Source organism: Dendrobates tinctorius, unplaced genomic scaffold, assembly GCF_039654945.1.
Source record: "Dendrobates tinctorius isolate UK_male_01 unplaced genomic scaffold, ASM3965494v1 ptg000107l, whole genome shotgun sequence".
Classification (NCBI taxonomy): domain Eukaryota; kingdom Metazoa; phylum Chordata; class Amphibia; order Anura; family Dendrobatidae; genus Dendrobates; species Dendrobates tinctorius.
In genome coordinates this window covers 9,230,339-9,237,606 of record NW_027361775.1, presented here as the reverse complement: position 1 = coordinate 9,237,606, position 7,268 = coordinate 9,230,339, and positions in this window count along the sequence as shown.

The following is a 7,268-nucleotide window of genomic DNA, read 5'->3' as shown; positions in this document are numbered from 1 at the left end:
AAGACAACTAGAAATTCCAGATTGCGATGATCCATGAGGTGTTGGAAGGTTGCCAAAGCATTGCAGAGACCAAAAGGCCTCACAAGATGTTCAAATGCCCATACCGATATCTAAATGCAGTCTTCCATTCATCTCCAGAGCAGATCCAAATCAAATTATACGCTCGTCGAAGATACAACTTAGAGAAGATCTTAGCATGTCGTACTCTTTCCAGCAGTTCAGGAATCAACGATAAAGGGTAGCGATTCCAGATGGTTACCTTATTGAGCATCTGATAATCCATTCCTTAAATGCAGCGATAATGGCTAGAAGCCCTTTATCTCTCACATCATAGTTATACAAGGTCTAAGAGTTCCATCCTTCTGTTTTACGAAAAAGATAGGTGCTCCAGCCGGTGATGAGGAGGGGGTAAATGAAACCCTTAGCCAAATTCTCATCAATGTATTCCTTCAAAGCCTGCTGTTCTGGAGTTGCTAGTGGGTAGACATTCTTGAATGGAATAGCTGCCCCGGAAGCAGTTCAATGGGCCAATCATAAGGTCTGTGAGGAGGAAGCTGATCTGCCATCTTCTTTTCACAAATGTCCAAGAATTCATTATAAATAGATGGTGTTAGGGTTGCGGATTGCACTAAATATAAAATATAAAGTGCGATCACGACCTGGGGTCCACCATGCAGAGATTGAAAACTGCTGCTCAGTAATGGCGGAGCACTAACTAAACACCGGCAGGTTAACCACTGACCCAGTGTGTACAGGAGCGAACTCTGTTACCTCACAGAGCCGCTGGAACAAGAGCCACTGGACTCGGCAGGGGAGCGCAAGTGTAGAGACACAGGACTCTGCCCCAAGGACTCAGGATTAGAGTCCCTCTAGCCCCACTAGCGTTCAACAACACGACTGCGATGCCTGGACAGACACTTATAGAATGCTGTGCCCTGTTAACAGTCACAGGGTGCAGCTAATAGTTGCTTACCCCACTAAGTGCGTACAGCGCAGCTCTGGTGGACGCCACTAAACAGCCTAAGCTTAGGTCTAGAAAGCGTATAAGATGCGCATGGCGCCGCTCTAACAGGTGCTGCTATACATGCGGTAGCGTAGTGCCTTAGGTAGAGTGGCACACTCTGGCGCTAGCATGTGTGAGGAGCTGGGAGCACTGCAGTGCTAGGCAGTGCCACAACTTGGCGCTGACTCTGACTCTAAAAACCCTATCTCATGCACAACCAAGGGAGGGAGTCATAATGAGTCAGTCACCTGTCACAAGCATCCATCATCACACACACAGTTAGCCATATTAGTCTATACTAGCGCATGGCTGAGCGACCATGCAAACCTTTTATAGCAGCGTCCTTCGGGGACCTTTCTGATGGTCCAATTCGAGCTGCTTGAGGACCTGAGCATGTGACCTCCAACCTCCAATGAGAGGTCATCCCATGGGCATGCTCAGTAGGGTGCAAAAAGGACTTAGCCTCTGGAGCTGCTCGCTGCTGGCTAGTGCAGATTGCTAAAGCTGAACCAGAGGTGGCTATGTGGCACCCCTGAGGGTTCAGTCACCACAGAGGTACTGCACCTCCTCCTGAGGTATGGTACCCCACTATCCAGGTAAGGTGAAGACACCTGACCACACTCCAACACCTGCACCCAGCACAGACACTTTAGAATAGCGGAGCACCCTGTGAGGCAGCTGCTTTGGTTCACGAAGGGCGCTGGGGAAGTGGGTGGAGCTTAGACTGCACAAGAGACCGGGAGAATGTTAGGAAGGGGTCAGTTAGTGAGAGAAGATCCCCAGAGAGGGATGGAGCGGGAGCAAGTGCTGCAGCAGACTGTTGTGAGTCGGAGCTGAGGGCACGGGAAAGAGCAAGAGAAAGCCTGACTCTTTGGAGGGAAGATAGATTAGTACAGAACATGGGGAGAAGAGAACTGAGGACCAGGGTGAGAGCAGAGCCCTTCTTTAAGTTCAAAGCGCATGGTCCGGAGTCCGGTATCCGAGGTTGTATGGATACTGATGTTCCTGCAACAGAAACCGGAGGAATAGAAGTCATCACCACTTTATTCCCACCTAAGACTCGGGGGCACAATAGCAACGTATGTGAGCTGGGACCTGATAGTAGGAAGTCCCAGAAGCGGGCTACAGCTGTCTGCCGTATGAGTAGAGTTCCAAGTAACATCTGGAAGGAGGAACTTGAGTTTAATTCACAACTACAAGTACTTCGGTTTAGGCGCTAGTGAGGAGACGTTCAGAGAAGGCACATGTTGGAGGAGTGCTGGAAGGGTGTAATTTATCTTGCTTGGAAGTTGGCTGGGCCCCTGACCTGCAGGACACACCACTGAAGCGGGCATCTGTGTGCACCAGACTCTGAGTAAAGCCTTGGAACTACATGCAACTGAGTCTCTGCCTTCTCCTTGCGTCTTCAACTCGGCACCGCTACATTCTCTACTCCACATTACAAAGTCATCTCTACTGCCCTGGGACTACAGCTCCACCTGTGGGGAGCTTCAACATCATTGCTGCACTGAAGCTACCCTGCAGCGCTGGTCAAACTGACCAGAAACCACAGGTGGTGTCACGAATCATCACAATAAATTTATCCCCATCACTCTACCCCTTTTACATTGACCGCCTGAGGCCATGGACCGGGTCACTGCCACTGTGACATCTCCCATTGAAATCAACGGGCCCGGCACCGAGTACCAAACGGCCTCTGGGGGAGAGTCAGCAGCAGCAACCAATCTGACAGCACTAGCTTGAGCAAGAAGCCGGGAACGACGCCTTTGCTGAGCAGCCTCCTCTGCAGTTGGGACTGAATGGGAGACCACAGAAGGCAAGGCTCAGGAACCCGACGCCTAACAGAGGCAGGAACCCGACGCCTAACAGATGGTAACAAAAATACCGCAGTGGTACATTTCGTATCCCGAGAACTTGCCTGGCATGTCACTGGTGTTTCCCTTGATGGGAAAGTGATTTCCTTGGTCTCCCAGTTGATAATAGGATTCTGCGACTGCAGCCATGGAATTTCTAAAATTAGAGGGAAATGTGGTGAGGAAATCAACAGAAAGGATAACATTTCCTGATGGTCGGGTTCAATGAAAACTTCCAGAGGTACAGTTTCCTGATCTACTGGTGCAGAAACTAGAGGGGAAACATCCACCGTTTCCATAGTTACCGGGGTGACTCTCTGCTGAGTCTATATGCCATGTTCCTTGGCAAAGGTTAAGTCAATAAAATTACCTCCTGCCCCTGAATCCACCATAGCTGCACAGGGAATCCGACATCTGGATCTTAATGGGAAGGGAGCAATGTGTCTCATTATTCCTCTGTGTTTTAGGAGAAGCAGTCACAGACAGAGAATGGAAGATGGCAATAAAGAAAAAAATTGCTTCAGCTCCTTAAAAAGCTTGAACTTTTATTTATCCAAAAATAGTAAATTTATACAGTAAAAAACTCCACAAACAGTGTGCATATAGCGGTACAAGCAATGTGTTTCAATCTATTGCAGATCTTTCTCAAAGCTCTGCACCTACTGACATTCATGAACATTTAAATCATGCAGATACCAATCAGAACAGCTTGAAAATGAACTAATTAATCAGCAGGTGCCCATCAATACCAGCTTTTAAAGACAATTAGTTCCTGACTGGTTTCTGCACCACTTATTTACTACAGACAAAACATATAATACAAAGCAACAATATATACAAATAATTTTTTAGCTTCAATAGTGAAACATAGTTTCATTGCACTTGTTAAAGCCGCTTGGTGTCCTAGTGTTCAAATAGTACATCCAGAAGGCTTAACGTGTGAGGAGGCGTATTTTGACATCTCCACGTTCAGACATCTGAATTTGTTGTATCCCACTGACCTGTAATGATGCTAAGTTACCTCCATGTTCCAAAATAAAGTGCCTTGCCGCTCCCAATATACTGCAGCTTATTGCGTTATTATTGATGTCCCTCAGGTGTTCTGTAATGCACGTTTTTAACTTGCGTGTGGTACAACCTATGTATGACATATTGCAAGTGGAAGAATTTATCTTATATACCACGTTTTTAGAATAAGGCTAAGTGCACACGTACCGGAACTCTCGCGGAAATTACCGCGAGAATTCCGGAATTCCATTCCGCGGGAAAATCGCATTTTAAATTCCCGCAATTTTCTCGCGGAAAAACTAACATTTTGCAAGCGTATTTAGCTTGCAAAATGCTAGCGTTTTCCAAGCGATCTATAGCATCGCTTGGAGAACTGATTGACAGGTTGGTCACATTCGTCAAACACAGTGTTTGACGAGTGTGACCAACTTTTTACTACTGAGGCCGCCTATGCAGCATCAGTAGTAAAAGATAGAATGTAAAAAAAAAATAAAAAATGGTGTTATTCTTACCTTCCGACGTCCCGCGCAGTCGTTCCCAGTAATCCTTTGCGAAAATGCCCGCGATGACGTCCGTTCTCGCGGGATCGCGATGTCTTGCGGTCATTCGCAATGACTTCGCGCGAATGACCGCGAGACTTCGCAATCCCGCGAGAACGAACGCCATCGCGGGCATTTTCGCAAAGGCTTACTGGGAACGAGAGCGTGGAGAGAGGCGGGAATGCTGCGCGGGACGCCGGAAGGTAAGAATAACAATATTTTTTATTTTAAATTCTATTTTTTTACAGGGGTATGGTACCCAAAGCCCGGAGGACAGTCTCCTCTCCTCCGGACCATGGGTACCATCCGCAATTGTTCTGCTTACTTTCCGCATGGTGTGCACAGCCACATGCGGGAGGTAAGCGGAACAATGCATTCCTATGGGTGCGGGATCGCCGCGATTCCGCAAATTAATGAGCATGCTGCGTTTTTACCGCAAAGCGATTCCGCCGCGGTAAAAACCGCAGAATTAGCACAGCATTGCGGAATCCCATAGGAATGCATGGGATGCTTATTTTTAGCGTTTTCGCGGCAAAATCGCGCGGTTAAAACCGCCGCGGAAACGCGAAAAAAACACCACGTGTGAACTCAGCCTTACAATTGATATATCTTTTGATATTAAACTCTTGTGTGTTTTCCTGATTTTTGAATGTTTTAGTTACCAATGTATACTTGCATGTAGTACAATTTTTTCTTCCACATTTATAAAAAAAACCTGAATCTCCAGCCAGGTTTTTTTCTTATTTTTAGATCTATACATACTAGTAGATTATTATTTATTATTATACACTTTTATAGCACCATTTATTCCATGGCGCTTTACATGTGAAAATGGGCAAATATAGACAAGTACAATAAACATGAGCAACACAAGACACACAAGTACAGAAGGAGAGAGTACCCTGCCCACAATGGCTCACAGTCTACAGGGGATAGGTGAGGATACACTAGGAGAGGGTAGAGCTGGTCGTATGGTGGTTCAGTAGACTGAGGATCACTGCAGGTTGTAGGCTTGTCGGAAGAGGTGGGTATTCAGGTTCTTTTTGAAGGTTTCCATGGTAGGCGAGAGTCTGATGTGTTGGGGTAGAGAGTTCCAGAGTATGGGGGAAGCACGGGAGAAGTCTTGTATGCGGTTGTGGGAAGAAGAGATAAGAGGAGAGTAGAGAAGGAGATCTTGAGAGGATCGAAGGTTGCGTGTGGGTAAAGTACCGGGAGACCATGGCACAGATGTATGGAGGAGACAGGTTGTGGATGGCTTTGTATGTCATAGTTAGGGTTTTGAATTGGAGCCTCTGGACGATAGGAAGCCAATGAAGGGCTTGGCAGAGAGGAGAGGCTGGGGAATAACGGTGAGATAGGTGGATTAGTTGGGCAGCAGAGTGCAGGATGGATTGGAGTGGTGCTAGAGGGGAGGCCAGAGAGTAGGAGGTTGCAGTAGTCGAGGCGGGAGATGATAAGGGCATGCACTAGTGTTTTTGTGGTTTCATGGTCAAGGAATGCACGGATCCAGGAAATATTTTTAAGTTTGAGATGGCAGGAGGAGGCAAGGGTTTGGATAAGTGACTTGAAAGAGAGGGCAGAGTTGAGGATCACCCCGAGGCACCGAGCATGTGGGACTGAGGAAAGTGAGCAGCTATTCACATTGATGGTTAGGTCTGATGGAGGGGTGGAGTGAGATGGGGGAAAGATTATGAATTCTGTTTTGTGCATGTTCAGTTTTAGAAAGCGAGCAGAGAAGAAAGCTGAAATAGCAGACAGACATTGTGGGATTTTGGTAAGTAAGGAGGGGAGGTCAGGTCCAGATAGGTAGATCTGTGCATAATCGGCATAGAGATGATACTGCAAACCGTGGGATTCTATGAGCTGTCCCAGGCCGAAGGTGTAGATGGAGAAGAGGAGGGGTCCTACAACTGAGCCTTGAGGAACACCGACAGACAGGGGGCGAGGTGAGGAGGTGGTGTTGGAGAGGGAGACACTGAATATTCGGCCTGATAGATATGATGAGATCCAGGATAAGGCCAAACCTGTGATTTCAAGAGATGAGAGAATCTGTAGCAGGAGGGAATGGTCCACAGTGCCGAAGGCAGAAGACAAGTCCAGGAGAAGGAGGACAGAGTAGTGTCGCTTGCTCTTGGTGATTAGTAGGTCATTGGTGACTTTAGTAAGGGCAGTTTCAGTTGAGCGATGCTATCGGAAGCCTGATTGTAAGTGGTCAAAGAGGGAGCAGGAGGAGAGGTGGGAGGACAGTTCAAAATGGACATGCTATTCCAGTAGTTTTGAGGCATAAGGGAGAAGAGATAACGGGCGATAGCTAGACACAGAGGATGGGTCAAGGGAGGTCTTTTTGAGGATGGGTGTGATCGAGGCATATTTCAAGGATGAGGGGAACACACTGTAAGCGAGAGGTTGAAGAGGTGTGTCAGAGTAGGGATGAAGACTGTGGCAATGTTAGGGATGAGGTGGGACGGGAGCAGGTCAAGCATGCAAGTGGTGAGGTGTGATCTTGATAGGAGGGTGGAGAGCTGATCTTCTGTCATGGTGGAGAAGTTGGTTTTGAAGGAACAGGACTGAACAGCTAAGAGGGGCATTGGGGGCTGTGGGCCAAAGCTTTCTTTGATCATTTCAATCTTCTGCTTAAAGAAGGAGGCAAAGTCTTCAGCGGTAATGAGAGGAGAAGGAAGAGGTGCTGGGGACAGAGTAGAGAATTGAGATGAGAAGTAAGTTTGTTTTGCGGCAATGAGTGTGGACTTGAAGCTGGTGAGGGACTGTTTGTATGCGGATAAGTGCTCGGCAGAGTGGAATTTCTTCCATCTCCGCTCAGCAACCCTGGAAGCCTGTCTCAGATCTTTGGTGAGGCTGGTCAGC